We start from the raw sequence: 15,580 nt of genomic DNA, 5'->3' as shown, positions 1-15,580 counted from the left end.
ACCCAATTCTATGCTCAAGTCTCCTTTTCTCTATTGCCATCCTTCTTCAGTCAAATATAATTTTACTACTTTAACTACTTCCCAGCTGGGGTTTTCTTTGACACATGGAGAAAAATTAAATTCATATTATTAAGTGAAAGAAACCAATCTGAAAAGGCTACATACTGGATGATTCCAACTATATCATATTCTGGAAGAGGCAAACTATGGAGACATTGAAAATATCAGGAGTTGCCTGGGGTTAGGGGGAGGAATGAATGAACAGATGGACCACATAGGATTTTTAGGGCAATGAAACTATTCAAGATGATACTGCCATGGTGGATACATGTCATTATACATTTGTCAAAACTCATAGATTGCACAACACCAAGATTGAACCCTAATGTAAATGACAGACTTTTGGTGACAATGATGTGTCAATGTATGTTCATCAATAGTAACAGATGTATCACTCTGGTGGGGCATATTGATAAAGAGAGAGGTTGTGCACATGTAGGGACAGGGAGTATACAGGAACTCTGTACTTTCTGCTCAATTGTGCTGTGAACTTAGAACTGCTCTAAAAAACAAAGTTTTATAGTTGAAAAAAACATTGCTTCTCATAGGATGTTGCTATTATTCTGTAGTATTAGTTTTGTAAATGCTTAGGCCTCCTCTTGTTGAAGCTGCAATAAAAATTTTTTATTAATTTTTTAAAAGATGATGATTACATCTTCCCTTCATGTTCCAGGAAGTTGAACATCAACATTTGCTTCTTACACTTACTAAATTGCTTCTACTAGCAAGAATATAGCCAAAGATGCTTTATTTATGTATTTATTTATATTTTCCCCTCAGCTTCATTGAGATATAATTGACATATAATATTGTGTGAGGTTAAAGTGTACAACGTGATGATTTGATATGTGTATATAGCACAACATGATTACCACAATAAGGTTAGTTAACATATCTATCACCTCACATAGCTACCTTTTGTTTGTGTATATGTGTGGTGAGAACATTTATGATCCACTCTCTTAGCAACTTGCAAGTATAGAATACCATGTTGTAACCTATAGTCACTATGCTGTACATTAGATCCCCAGAATTTATTCATCTTATAACTGGAAGTTGTACCCTTTGACCAATAACTCCCCATTACCTCACCCCCAGCCCCTGGGAACCACCATTCTGCTCTCTGATTCTATGAGTTCAGCTTTTCTAGATTCTACATATAAGTAAGATAATACAGGATTTGGCTTTCTCTGTCTTATTTCACTTAGTATATTGTTCTTAAGTTCCATCTGTGTTGTCACAAATGGCAAGATTTCATTCTTTTGTATGGCTAGATAATATTCCATTGTGTGTGTGTGTGTGTGTGCATATGATATGTATACGTATATGTCACATTTTCTTTATCCATTCATTCATCAGTGGACACTTAAGTTGTTTCCGTGTCTTGGCTATTGTGAATAATGCTGCAATGAACAGGGGCATGCAGATATTTTTTGAGATAGTGATCTCATTTCCTTTGGTTATATAGCCAGATGTGGGATTGCTGGATTATACAGTAGTTCTATTTCTTGAGGAACTTTCATACTGTTTTCCATAGCAGCTGCACCAATTTATGTTCCCACCAACAGTGCACAAGGGTTTCCTTTTCTCCATATTTTTGCCAACACTTGCTGTCTCTTATCTTTTTGATAATAGCCATTCTAAAAGATGCGAGGTGATATCTCCTGGTGGTTTGATTTTTATTTACCTGATGATTAGTGATGTTGAGCATCTTTTCATGTACCTGTTGGCCATTTGTATGTGTTCTTTGGGAAAATATCTATTCAGCTCCTCTGCCCATTTTTTAATCAATTCTTCTTTTTTGTTTTTTGCTATTGAGTTGTATGTGTTCTTTATATATTTTGGATATTAACCCCTTATCAGATATATGGTTTGCAAATATATTCTCGCTTGCATATGTTGCTTTTCCATTTTGCCGATTGTTTCTTCTGCCATGCAGAAACATTTTAGTTTGATGTAATCCCACTTGCTCATTTTTGCTTTTGTTGCTTATGCTTTTGGTGTTATAGCCAACAAATGTCAAGGAACTTTTTCCCTATGTTTTCTTCTAGGAGTTTCATGGTTTCAGGTCTTATATTCAAGTCTTTAACCCATTTTGAATTAATTTTTGTGAATGGCATAAGATGAGTCCAATTTCATTCTTTTGCATGTGAATATCTAGTTTTCCCAACAACATTTATTGAAGAGGCTATCCTTTCCCCATTGTATATTGTTGGTGCCCTTGTCAAAGGTTAGTTGACTGTATATGTGTGGGTTTATTTCCAAGCTCTCAATTTTGTTCCATTTGTCTATGTGTATATCTTTATGCCAGTACCATACTGTTTTGATTACTATAGCTTTGTAATATAGTTTGAAATCAGGAAGTGTGATGCCTCCAGCTTTGTTCTTCTTTCTCAACATTGCTTTGGTTATTGGTGTCTTTTGTGATTCCATACAAATTTTATGATCTTTTTTCCCTATTTCTGTAGAAAATGCCATTAGAATTTTGATAGGGATTGCATTAAATCAGTAGTTTGCTTTGGATAGTTTGGACATTTTAACAATATTAACTCTTCCAGTCCGTGGACATAGAATATCTTTCCATTTATTTATTTTTTTCTTCAATTTCTTTCATTAATATCCTATAGTTTTCACTTTATGGATCTTTCACGTCCTTGGTTAAATTTATTCCAAAGTGTTTTATTGGTTTTGATGCTATTCTAAATGGAATTATTTTCTTTATTTCTCTTTCAGATAGTTTGTTGTTAGTGTATAGAAATGCAACTGATTTTTGTATGTCGATTTTTTATCCTGCAACTTTATTGAATTCATTTATTATTTCTAACAGTTTTTTGGTGGGTTCTGTAGGGTTTTCTCTATATAAGATTATGTCACCTGCAAGCAGAGACAAGTTTACTTATTCCTTTCTGATTTGGATGCCTTTTATTTATTTTTCTTGCCTAATTGTTCTGGCTAGGACTTCCAATACTATATTGAGTAGGAGTGGTGAGTATAGGCACCCTTGTCTTGTTCCTGATCTTATAGGAAAAGCTTTGACCTTTTCATCTTGAGTATGATGTTGGCTGTGAGTTTGCCATATAGAGCCTTTATTATTTTGAGGTATATTCCTTCTATACCCAATTTGTTGAGAGCTTTTATCATGAAAGTGTGTTGAATTTTGTCAAACTTTTTTCCTGCATCTATTGAGAGGATCATATTATTTTTATCCTTCATTCTATTAATGTGGTGTATCATGTTTATTAATTTGCATATGTTGAATCATTCTTGCATCCCAGGGATAAATCCCACTTGATCATGGTGTGTGTTCCTTTTACCATGCTGTTGAATTAAGTTTACTAGTATTTTGTTGAGAATTTTTGCAACCATATTCATCAGGGATATTGGCTTATAGTTTTCTTTTCTTATAGTGTCCTTATCTGGCTTAGTTATCAGGGTAATGCTTGCCTTGTAAAATGAGTTTAGGAGTGTGCCCTCCTCTTCAATTTTTTGGAACAGCTTGGGAAGGATTGGTTTTAATTATTCTTTAGATACGTGGTAGAATTCACAAGGAAACTATCTGGCCCTGGGCTTTTCTTTGCTGGGAGGTTTTTGATTACTGATTCAATCTCATTACTTGTTATTGGTCTGTTCAGATTTTCTGTTTCTTCATGAGTCAGTCTTAGTAGGTATTATGTTTCTAGGAATTTATCCACTTCTTCTAGAGTAATGTGTTGACTTATAATTGTCCATCTAATTCCTTATATCTCTGTGATATCAATTGTAATGTCTCCTCTTTCATTTATATTTTTGTTTGAGTGCTCTCTCTTCTTTTCCAAGTCTAGCTAAAGGTTTGTCTATTTTGTTTATACTTCAAAAGACCAACTCTTCAGTGACGTCAGCATCACAGCAGACTGAGCTTTCCTGTAAACTCTTCCCCCAATAAGATACAACGAAAGGGACAGTCACAGACCAACAATGGACTCCTAGACAGCAAAAAGCAAGATCGGAAAGATCCACACTGCTGCACATCTGAGAGTAGACGTCCTGGGGCCCCCAGAGGAAGTGGGGAGAGGTAAGGAGAAATCCTCTCCCTCACCATCAGATCAGCTATCCAGCTCTGTGCAACTCTCAGAGAGGGGGGAGGGGCGGCCCTCTGCAGGGAAACCGTAGCTCTTCGGGCTCTCTCAGCCAGTGGGAATCTCCCACACAGAGGACTCAGAATTGCTGCAGGGGTGCCATCAACATCTGAGCACCCCAGGAGATCTGATAACAAGGGGCAAGCAAGAAGCCCCCCATGCCAGGGACCCAGCAGGCAAAAGAGAGAGCTCCCCCCTCCCCACATGCCCGACACTGCAGCTCAGCAGACCAGCCCAGACAGAGCGGCCTGGCAGATCACAGTGAGCAGCCAGGGCAGAGTGCAGGGAGCTCAGATTACACAGCCCTTAACCCCCACACGGTGGCAGCAGGTGGAAACTGCAACCAGATATTTCCAGGATGAGGAAAAACAAAGCGAGTACGGGAACCACAGTGCAAAGGTACACAAAATCACCAGACCAGAAGGAAAATGACAAGCACTCAGAAACCAACCCTGAAGGCACAGAAATCCATAACCTAAATGACAGAAACTTCAAAATAGCTATCATAAAAAAACTCAACAAAATACAAGATAACACAGAAAAACAATTCAATGAGCTAAGGAGTTTCTTCACAAAAGATATTGAAATCATAAAGAAAAACCAATCAGTACTGATGGAGATGAAGAACACAATGGAGGAGATAAAGGAGAATCTGGAATCTTTAAAGAACAGAGTTGACAATATGGAGGAAAAAATTAGCATTATAGAGGATAGGAATACAGATATGCTCCAGATGGAGGAGGAGAGAGAACTAAGACTAAAAAGAAATGAAGAAAGTCTCCAAGAAATATCCGACTCTATTAGGAAATGTAACATAAGAATTATAGGTATTCCTGAGGGAGAAGAGAGGGAAAGAGGAACAGAGAGGCTATTCAAAGAAATAATAGCTGAGAACTTCCCAAATCTGGGGAAGGAGCAGGAAATACCAGTAAGCGAAGCGAATAGGTCACCTAAATATGTCAACAGGCAAAGGCCCACTCCACGTCATATAGTGGTAAGGCTAGCTAAAGTCAATGACAAAGAAACAATATTAAGGGCAGCTAGACAAAAACAAAAAATAACATACAAAGGAACTCCCATCAGGCTCTCAGGGGATTTCTCCACAGAAACTTTACAGGTTAGGAGAGACTGGAATGATATATTCAAAATACTGAAAGACAAAAACTTTCAGCCAAAAAGACTCTATCCAGCAAAAATATCCTTCAAATATGATGGAGAAATAGTAACTCTCCCAGATAAACAAAAGCTAAGGGAGTTCATGGCCACGAGACCCCCACCACAAGAAATACTCAAGAAGGCCCTCAGGCCTGAAAAAAAGAAGAGAAAGAGAATACAAAGCTTGGAGCAAGGAGAAAATAGGTAGACAAACTCAGAAAAATAGTAAATCTTTACCAGAATAGGTTAGCAACCACTTAAATACCAAAATCAAAGATCAAAAGAAGGAAATCACCAAAAATAAATATAACCTCATCACTGTAAACACACACCCACAACACAAGATAGAATAAGTTGTAACAAGAATGACTTAGAAGGGGAAGAGGAAAGAGATTGAATTGACTTAATATAAGGAAATAAGAGGCCATCAGATAATGGACTATCTCATACACAAGATTTTTTATACAAACCTCAAGGTAACCACTAAACAAATCATTAAAACAAAATCACATATGATAAACAAAGAGAAAACTAGAAGAGTCATAAGACAGAACAACCAAACTGAATTGGCAGTCTGAAACAAAGTGGGCAGGAAACAAAGGAAATGCAAAAGAACCAGAAAACAAGTGACAAAACAGCAACATTAAGCCCTCATATATCAATAATTACCCTAAATGTAAATGGATTGAACTCTCCAATCAAAAGATACAGAATGGCAGGATGGATTAAAAAGCAAGAACCAACAATATGCTGCCTCCAGGAAACACATCTCAGCTCTAAAGACAAGCACAGGCTCAGAGTGAAAGAATGGAAGACAATACTCCAAGCTAATGGCAAACAAAAGAAAGCAAGTGTTGCCGTACTCATATCAGACAAAGTAGACTTCAAGATAAAGCAGGTTAAGAAAAACAAAGAAGGGCAATATATAATGATAAAAGGGACACTCCACCAAGAAGAGATATCAATAATAAACATATATGCACCCAACATAGGAGCACCAAAGTACATCAAGCAACTATTAACAAAACTAAAAGGAGACATTAACAACAACACAATAATAGTAGGCGATCTTAATACCCCACTTACACCAATGGATAGATCATCCAAACTAAGGGTCAATAAAGAAACAGTGGACTTAAATGAAAAATTGGACGAGATGGACCTAGTAGACATATACAGAGCACTCCATCCAAAAACAAAAGACTACACATTCTTCTCAAGCACGCATGGAACATTCTCAAGGATAGACTATATGTTGGGAAACAAAGAAAGCCTCAATAAATTTAAGAAGATTGAAATCATAACAAGCATCTTTTCAGACCATAATGCTATGAAACTAGAAATCAACTACGAGAAAAAAACTGAGAAAGTGACAAAGATGTGGAGATTAAACAACATGCTACTGAACAACCAATGGATCATTGAAGAAATTAAAGGAGAAGTCAAAAAATATCTGGAAACACAGAAAAATGAAAATATGCCATACCAAATCATATGGGATGCAGCAAATTGGTCCTGAGAGGGAAAATCATAGCGATACAAGCCCACCTTAACAAACAAGAAAAAGCCCAAATAAGCAACCTTAAATTACACCTAACAGAACTAGAAAAAGAACAAACACAGCCCAAAGTCAGCAGAAGGAGAGAAATAATAAAAATCAGAGCAGAAATAAATGAAATTGAGACCAAAAAAACAGTAGAAAGGATTAATGAAACAAAGAGTTGATTCTTTGAGAAGATAAACAAAATTGACAAACCTTTAGCCAGACTTGCTAAGAAAAAAAGAGAAAAAGCTCAAATAAATAAAATTAGAAATGAAAGAGGAGAAATTACAGGGATACCATGGAAATACAAAAGATTATAAGAGAATACTATAAGAACTTATATGCCAACAAATTCGACAATCTAGAAGAAATGGATAAATTCTTAGACTTATACAACCTCCCAAAACTGACCAAGAAGAAATGGAAAATCTAAATAGACCAATCACAAGTAAGTTGATTGAAATAGTAATGAAAAACCTCCCAAAAAATATAAGTCCAAGACCAGATGGCTTCTCTGGTGAATTTTACCAAACATTCATAGAAGATTTAATATCCATCCTTCTCAAACTAGGTGAATTTTACCAAACATTCAAAGAAGATTTAATAACCATCCTTCTCAAACTATTCCAAAAAATAGAGGAAGATGGAACACTTCCTAAATCATTCTACGAGGCCAACATCACCCTGATCCCAAAGCCAGACAAAGACAATACAAAGAAGGAAAATTACAGGCCAATATCGCTGATGAAAATAGATGCAAAAATCCTCAACAAAATATTGGCAAACCTAATACAGCAATACATTAAAAAGATCATACACCGTGACCAAGTGGGATTTATACAAGGGACGCAGGGATGGTTCAACATCGGCAAATCAATCAATGTGATACACCACATCAACAAAACAAAGAATAAAAACCATATGGTCATCTCAATAGATGCAGAGAAGGCATTTGACAAGATACAACATCCATTTATGATAAAAACTCTCAGCAAAATGGGGATAGAAGGAAAGTACCTCAATATAATAAAGGCTATTTATGACAAACCCACAGCCAACATCATACTCAACAGGGAAAGGCTGAAAGCCATTCCTCTGAGAACAGGAACAAGACAAGGCTGCCCACTCTCACCATTTTTATTCAACATAGTACTGGAGGTTTTGGCCAGAGCAATTAGGCAAGAAAAAGGAATAAAAGGAATCCAAATAGGCAACAAAGAAGTGAAACTCTCACTGTTTGCAGATGACATGGTCTTATATATAGAAAACCCTAAAGAATCCATTGGAAAACTGTTAGAAATAATCGACAACTACAGCAAAGTTGCAGGGTACAAAATTAATCTACAAAAATCAGTTGCATTTCTGTATGCTAATAACGAACTAACAGAGAGCTCAAAAAGATAAGACCATTTACAGTTGCACCAAAAAGAATAAAATATCTAGGAATAAATCTTACCAAGGAGGTAAAAGACCTATACAATGAAAACTACAAGACATTATTGAAAGAAATCGATGATGACATAAAGAAATGGAAAGACATCCCATGCACATGGATTGGAAGAATAAACATAGTTCAAATGTCTATATTACCTAAAGCAATCTACAGATTCAATGCAATCCCAATCAGAATCCCAATGACATTCTTCACAGAAATAGAACAAAGACTACTAAAATTCATATGGAGCAACAAATGACCCCGAATAGCTAAAGCAATCCTAAGAAAAAAGAACAAAGCTGGAGGCATCACAATCCCTGACTTAAAAACATACTACAAAGCAACAGTAATCAAAACAGCATGGTACTGGTACAAAAACAGACACACAGATCAATGGAACAGAATTGAAAGCCCAGAAATAAAACCACATATATACGGACAGCTAATTTTCAACAAAGGAGCTAAGAACATACAATGGAGAATGAAAAGTCTTTTCAATAAAAGGTATTGGGAAAACTGGACAACCACATGCAAAAGAATGAAAGTGGACCATCTGCTATCGCCATTCACAAAAGTTACCTCAAAATGGATCAAAGACCTCAAGGTGAGACCTGAAACTATAAAAGTCATAGAAGAAAATATAGGCAACACACTATTTGACATTGGTCATAAAGGAATCTTTTCGGATGACATGCCTACCCAGACTAGGGAAACTAAAGAAAAATTAAGCAAGTGAGACTTTATCAGATTAAAGAGCTTCTACAAGACAAATGAAAGGAGAATCAAAATGAACAGACAACCCACCAGCTGGAAGAAAATATTTGCAAAACATATATCTGACAAGGGGTTAATCTCCATAATATATAAAAAACTCACACAACTGAACAACAAAAAAACAACCTGGTCAAAAAATGGGCAGAGGAAATGAATAGACACTTATCCAAAGAAGATACACAGATGGCCAATAGGTACATGAAAAGATGTTCAACGTCACTGGTCATCAGGGAAATGCAAATCAAAACAATACTAAGATATCACCTCATGCCAGTTAGAATGGCTAGAATCACCAAGACAAAAAACAACAAATGTTTGAAAGGATGTGGAGAAACAGGAACCCTCATACACAGCTGGTGGGAATGCAAACTAGTGCAGCCTCTATGGAAAACAGTATGGAGATTCCTCAAAAAATTAAAAATAGAGATGTCCTGTGATCCAGCTATCCCACTACTGGGAATCTATCCAATGAACCTGAAATCAACAATCCAAAGAGGCTTATGCACCCCTATGTTCATTGCAGCATTATTCACTATAGCCAAGAAGTGGAAGCAACCCAAGTGTCCCTCAACTAATGATTGGATCAAGAAGATGTGGTATATATATGCAATGGAATACTACTCAGCCATAAAAAAGACAAAATCGTCCCATTTGCAACAACATGGATGGGCCTGGAGGGTATTATGTTAAATGAAATAGGCCAGAAAGAGAAAGACAGACACCGTATGATCTCATTCATATGGAGTGGAATATAAACCAACACATGGACAGAGAAAACTGTAGTGTGGTTACCAGGGGCAATGGGGTTAGGGGGTGAGCACAAGGGATGAAGGGAGACATATATATGGTGATGGACAAACAAAAATATACAACAAAAATTTCACAATGTTATAAACTATTAAAACATCAATAAAAAAATTGGGGGAAGTTTTGATCTTTTCTATTTTCTGTAGTCTCTATTTCTTTTATTTATGCTCTGACCTTTGTTATTTCCTTACTTCTACTAACTTTGGCTTAGTTTGTTGTTGTTTTTCTAGTTGCTTGAGGTGTAAAGTTAGGTTGTTTATTTGAGAGATATATCTATATTTTTTTACTCAATGTAGGCATTTATTGCTATAAACTTTCCTCTTAGAACTGCTTTTGCAGCATCCCATAGGTTTTGGTGTGTTGTGTTTCCATTTTCATTTGTTTGGAGATATTTTTTTATTTCCCTTTTGATTTCTTTTTTGACCCATTGGTTGTTGAGGAGTGCATTGTTTAATTTCCACATATTTGTGAATTTTTCAGTTTTCCTCCTGCTGTTGATTTCTAGTTCACAACATTGTGGTTGCAAAAGATACTTGATAAGATTTTAATCTTCTTAAGTTTGTTATGATTTGTCTTGTGGCCCAACATATGATCTGTCCGAAGGATATTCTGTATGAGCTTGAGAAAAATGTGTATTCTGGGGCTGTTGGATGAATTGTTCTATATACGTCTGTTAGGTCCATTTGGTCTATAGTGTTATTCAGGTCTGCTGTTTCCTTATTGATTTTCTGTCCAGATGATCTATCCAATTTAATAGTGGGGTACTGAAGTCTCTAACTACTATTTTATTGCTGTCTATTTCTCGCTTCAGTTCTGCTAATATTTGCTTTAAACATTTAGAGGCTCCAGTGTTAGGTGCATATATATTTACAGTTGTTTATCCTCTTGATGAATTGACCCCTTTTTCACTATGTAGTGACTTTCTTTGTCTCCTTTGACTGATTTTTGACTGTAAGTCTACTTCATCTGACACAAGTATAGCCACTCTTGCTCTCTTTTGGTTACCATTTACACGCAATATCTTTTTGCGTCTTTTTACTTTCAGCCCATGTGTGTTCTTAAAGCTGAAGTGAGTCTGACATCACCAAAACCTGCTTTTTCAGAGAGCCTCTGACTGCAGAATTAGTTTTTATGACATAGAAAAAAATTAGACAATAAGAGAAAAATCAAGTAAGGTCATTTTCTTGTGTGTTTGGGGAATAATTTGGAATAAAGAAAGTATAAGATAAAATAGTTGAGTATTTACTAATTTGCAACTTTAAATGGCTTACATTGACATAAAAGAGGCCCATAATGAAGCGTTTTGAAAAAGTTTTGTTCCCTTCAGATTTCTCAGAAACCTCATATATGTAGTCTCTAAATAATGAAACTTTATATTGTGTGTGCCATATATTAAAAACAAATTTGATGATGTATCCCAAATTTACATTATATTTACACATATATATAAATTATATACATATGCTACTTTCTAATATATCTTCTTCACCCTCTGGGGTACATGCTTCCCATTCTGGGAAATTGCTGGCTTATCCTGTCAAGTATTCTCTCTCTGTCCTCTTAATAATAGTTAACTGAATTAGTCCCATAAGTATTTAAGTATGCTCAAGACTCTCTTGCTGTTTAACAGAAAAAGACCAGATTCCTTAATCTAAATATTCCCCTCAGCTATGATAAAAACTTTTTTTCTCTCTTGAGGTATCTAATCTTATTGTTTGCATTTCCTTAATTCCCATTCACTCTTTACTCCAATCTATTCATCATAGCAAAATCACTCTCATCAAATTGACTAATGACTTTCAAATTGCTCAAATCCAATGAAAATTTTTGGTTGACATAACACATAGAGATCTGCAGATCTCTATGCAGCATTTAATACTCTTGAGCATTCTTCTCTTACTCTCTCCATGATCTTTTCATTTAGCTTCTAAGATATCTTATTCTCCAGGTTTGCCTCCTATCCTTCTGGCTACTATGGTTCAAACTTCTTTGCAGATTCATCATTCTCTAACTGGACTGTAGATATGGGAGCTCCTTAAGTTCTAAGTCAATAGCTTTTAAATTTGTATCTCCAGCCAAGACCCCTCCTCTGAGACTACATACTTGTATTAAGCAGCCTACTCATCTTTTGCTCTTGGGTGTCTTAATAATACTTCATACTCAACATCTCTGAGACCAAATTTAAAATCTTCAATCTAAAATAAAACCTATTTGTTGTTTGGCATTCCACATCTCACTAAATGGGACTATTGTTCATCTCATTGAGCAAGGCTGGAATATAAGAGTCACCTTCAACTCCTCCCTAAATATCTCTCGAATTTATTGAGTCCTCTCTACACCCACTGTCCATGCTGTAGTCCCACCTAAACTACCACATTAGACTCCTTTCTGATGTCCCCCCATTTAGTTGGCCCATGCCACCATGTCTCAGAGATTTTTTTACCCTGAAGCTAAAGCAAACTTAATAACTTAAATGTGATCTGATGATACTCCTGCTTAAAATCCTTCAATCATTCTCCATTGAACCTAGAATAAAGACTATAATCCTCAATGTAGGCTCTAATCCCTGCTTGGGTTGGAAAGACAACCTTTCCAGCTTCATGTCACACTCTCTGCCCCTCACATTCTCTTCAGTAATTCTGGCCTTCTTTTGTTTCCTAGAGACCACCTTTCAAGCACCAGCCATAAGGCCTTTTCACATACTGTTTCCTATGCCTGGAGTGACATGCCCTCCTCAGTTCCACCCCACGTATTGCTCACTTAACTCAAATTCATCCTCTACACCTTAGCTTGAGACTTTCTCTCTCAAAGAAATTTCTCTGACCCCTGAATCTATGTGAGACTCCTTGGTTATACACCCTCACAGCACTGCTTCTTTGTTTTAGAAAATTTATCAAAGTTTCTTAATATATATTTGTTTTATGATCATATTTTTAATGGCTGAATTCCTCAATATACTGTAAGTTCCAGAAAAGCAGAATTTCTGATTTTACTCACAGTGTATCCCCAATGTTTAGCTCTTCATAAAGGCCTTACTTGTTTTTAAATCGTAATACATTAATTTGTAGAACATCAATAAATTAAACTTGAAAGAACACACATTGATACTATGTAAGATTATAGTCCAACACACCATCTTATGCAACATTATGTAATGTTTTATTGGTTTAGATCCTGTTACTAAGGAAAAACAACTACAGAAAGGTAGATGTAAACCTATAACTCATAAAACTAAAGCTAATAATAGCTTTGGACTGAATAATCACTTTCCTTTACTATTAGGAGTACAGATTATTTCTGTTACACCTATAACTTCAGTTATAAAAATTTAAGAATTGCACAAAGACTTAATGAAAACGCAAACGACAAAAGAATTTGCCTCATTTAAATTTTAGTAGGGATTTAGCTTAACTCTCAGAATTTTCCTTCACCACTATGAATTTGTGAAAGTCATTCTGGCCAGAATTTACCACTTGGTCCAGGAAACTTTTTAAAAGAGCTATCAAATATAAAATGTATCTTCTAAGTTTTTCTCCTAGGCTCTGTTAGTAGAAAAGAACCTCCCAGAATAGTGGTGGAGGTAAACTCTTCCTCTTACTTTGGTTCAACTAGAATCTCACAATTGCTACCCTCAACACTTCCAGAGGTGATACAAAAGCAGGCGCTATATGCTTAGTGCTCAATGAGATGGACCCTTGAGTTCCATAACAACGGATACAGGATAAAAATTAATGCCAGTGGTTAAACAATAATTTGATTGTTAAACAATTATTCATACATATTTATTAACCATTGTCTGGAGTTTACACAATAGTTGCTGATATAGGGTGAAGTGTATAAATGAGAGATACTCTAGCCACAGGAAGTTTTACCTGTGGTCATATAGCAGAAATAGAGCCAGATGAAGAGGCAGAATATGAATTATAAAATTGATTCAGGGCTGGCCTGTTGGCATAGTGGTTAAGTTCTCGTACTCTGCTTTGGTGGCCCGGGGTTCGCAGGTTCAGATCCCAGGCACAGACTTACACACCACTTGTCAAGCCATGCTGTGGCAGTGTCCCAAATAAAATAGAGGAAGATGGGCATGGATGTTAGCCCAGGGCCAGTCTTGCTCAGCAAAAAAGAGGAGGATTGGCAGCAGATGTTAGCTCAGGGCTAATCTTCCTCCAAAAAAAAAAAATGGATTCAAATGTCAACAGCTAATAAAAAGTAGTCAATATGAGTATCTAACCAGAGAAGAAATGAAGATCAACCTTGGGGAAGTCCCCAAACAAGCAGAGAACAAGAAGATAGCACTGCGAGTCCTAAGTGAGGCAAACTGTACAACTGCCCCCTTTCCCAGTAAGAGGATTATACATCCCTACAGATTGCAGTGAACTTTCAGTATCTCTCTGTGTGCATCTACTTCCTTGCCTCATTGTCAGGCTGGGCCATTTGACTCGCCTTGGCCCAGGAAATACGGGCAGAAGTGACATTTTGCAAACTCTAAGCATAGGCTTTACAAACCATTGTGTGCTTCTGCTGGCATTCTTGCTTTTTCCTCTCTGCCATGAGATGGGTAGGTCATGATTAGGGGCTGCTTCTTCAGTCTGGATTTTAGAATGAAGACACAAGGGCCACATCAATCCGTACCAATGCAGCGCTGTAGTCTACAAATACCGTTAGTGAGAAATACACCTCTGCTATGAGTCAACAAGATTTAGAGATTGTTACTGCAGCCCTACCCAGTGAGAACTGATACTTTAAGCATCCATCAGGACTACCTTTTTGTGTGTGATCTGGAGGACTTCACCAAGTCAAGACTAGAATCTTAAAGTCAGGTCAGGATGGAAGGACTTTGCTATGAGCAAGGCTTTGTGCTGAAGGCCAAATGAAAGATGCTAGTTTTTGCTTTTAGGTACTTTACATTCCATCTGAGAGAATTTATATGATTTCACTATAAATAGTGAAATAGTGCTTAAACTAAAGAAAAAAAAATGTCAGAGGACTTTAAGACTCACTCTTTCCAGAGAGAAATCATAAGAAGATGTTTCATAGGAAAATTAAAATTTAATTTGAATTGTGAAGGAAGGCAAGATCACCTCCTGTATATGAACAGAAGGGATAGTCACATTACTGTAAGTGTAAACACATAATCAAATGTACAACATCTAGGAGGGAAGCATAGGTAAACACGCGTAGGACTGAAGTCTTCAAATAGAAGAGGACATTAAAACTGGAAATAAAAGTCAAACCAAATTGTACGGAGCCTTGAGTGCCAACTTACAGAGCACCCACATTGAGTTTTACCAATTAATTCTCACAGACACCTGGAAATGACATCAAAAAGTGACAACTGTTGTCCCTGTAATACTTCTGGACAGAAGTCTAAATAGCAGTGGTCAGATTTCACTTTCCGTATCTGAGCCACAACCCAGAATGGAGAAACTTAGCTCAGGAAACTCTTAAATGTCATGCTGTTGCGTGGAATCTACTGCGTATTTCTTAAGGCAATCAGCTAATGCCCGTTCAAAATACAAAACTCTGCCCTCCAATGTAGTTATCTTTGGAAACTTGCTGTTTTAAATGCCCAGGTAGGAAACACAGCAATATGAAGCCATTATATACGGGACCTAGACTAGATATGGCTGTATACATATATATTTTTTTTTACTGGAAAAATTTGAGTAATACTAGGCAAAAATGTATACT

Source organism: Diceros bicornis, chromosome 12 (assembly GCF_020826845.1).
Source record: "Diceros bicornis minor isolate mBicDic1 chromosome 12, mDicBic1.mat.cur, whole genome shotgun sequence".
Classification (NCBI taxonomy): Eukaryota; Metazoa; Chordata; class Mammalia; order Perissodactyla; family Rhinocerotidae; genus Diceros; species Diceros bicornis.
The sequence above is the reverse complement of the archived record's forward strand: the minus strand, read 5'-3'. Positions refer to the sequence as shown.